The sequence below is a fragment of the Anneissia japonica genome, unplaced genomic scaffold (assembly GCF_011630105.1).
Source record: "Anneissia japonica isolate Jap-2015-1 unplaced genomic scaffold, ASM1163010v1 scaffold12287_len106729_cov109, whole genome shotgun sequence".
In the NCBI taxonomy this organism is placed as follows: Eukaryota; Metazoa; Echinodermata; class Crinoidea; order Comatulida; family Comatulidae; genus Anneissia; species Anneissia japonica.
Window position 1 is genome coordinate 111589 of NW_022684429.1, and position 1436 is coordinate 113024.

The 1436-nt window shown below is 28.9% G+C and overlaps 1 long non-coding RNA gene across 1 annotated transcript in view; it reads left to right on the forward strand.

The window, feature by feature from the left end:
- The window catches only part of LOC117105954, a 2332-nt gene extending 948 nt beyond the window's left edge, over positions 1-1384 (forward strand). Inside the window, exons 2-3 of the long non-coding RNA XR_004444968.1 lie at positions 227-329; positions 1038-1384. This is a non-coding gene — a long non-coding RNA (uncharacterized LOC117105954). The remainder of the gene's footprint in view (positions 1-226; positions 330-1037) is intronic.
- Positions 1385-1436: the final 52 nt, after the last annotated feature.

Consider the following 1436-nt stretch of genomic DNA (forward strand, 5'->3'; position numbering starts at 1 on the left):
ATTAGCACAACAAGCGATTGTGTTGTTAAGGGAATGGTCTTATAATCAATACTTATGATTGAATCTTTGCAAGATATAAAAGAAAATTGCACTGATATGTACGTATAATATTTCTTTTAGGATACTTCTTGTGATTATTTTTGTGTGATACTTTCTATGAAGTATTTTTAAAGTAGAATGATCGATATTGATTTGTTTTAAGTTGTATGTGTTATTATTTTTACAGGACAATCAGACGCCACATGACCTCTATATAAAGAATAAATGTAAGAAATATGATTCTAGAAATAGAGAAAAACACAAGGAAGAAGTCTTGCAACTTCTGCAAGGTGAGCAGTTCCTACAATTTAATTATTCATGTTATTGTTTATGATTAAGTAGTTCAATGTAATTTTATCTCCTGCTTATATTAATTGGATAATAATTTATTATTATCCGCTGTAAACAATGTCTTGCAGTCAAGCTCATTGTACATCACAGATGTTTGCTCGTTCATTTATTTGTCACAAAAAAGAAACAGCAAGGAACAGCACAAACAAAGATGAGACAGGACACACCAAAAGGGAACTTTTAAAGTTGGGGTCCTTTACAGAAAGCAAATACTTACTATAAAGGAAATATTTAACATTCAAAGTTAAAATATTCCTCAAGCCCATGTACCTACTTCGGTATTTCATATCACCCAAATAATTTTGATCTAGAATATCATAAGAATCGACTAAATGTTATTATTATTTGTTTAATTATTTGTTTAATACATTATTGTTGATGATGATTATGACAATAACGGTGAAAATGATAATATTTTAAAGACAATAAACAAGTCATCTTATTTTTTATAAATGATTATTTCCCTATATCCATTTCCATTATAATAATATTTGAAATTTTATAATAATGAGTCATTTACCATAGGATCGTGTTTTCTTAATTATTTTAACTTCTTAAAAGATTTTTGTTCAGACATCATCATTTTTTTATTATTATTTCTCTATGCTTTTATGAATAAACAATAATATATGGCTTTTGTACATTAGGCTTTGAAGTTCCGGAGGCAATATTAGCCAGAGGCAGTGAGGCTCTGAAGGTTTTTAATGAGGAATTACAAGAAGGAAGGATCACAGTAAACCATGCACGATTAATGGTGACAGGCAAAGAAGGGGTGGGAAAGACTTGTTTGGTAAACACTCTGCTTGAAAGAACGTAAGTTTCCGAAGTGCTGTATCTGTCAATGGATTTCCAATATAAATGTTGCTGTATTGCTGTACTTTTTTATACAAGTTTTGTATTTTATTTGCTTTCTATATATTAAAAAAAAAAATACAGTATGATACCACGTAAATATTATTGTTTCAAACATGCATGTACTTAAATTGTCATTACCCATACATCCAACAGCATGTTTTGTTGTATATACTGTACTATAGACTATATGT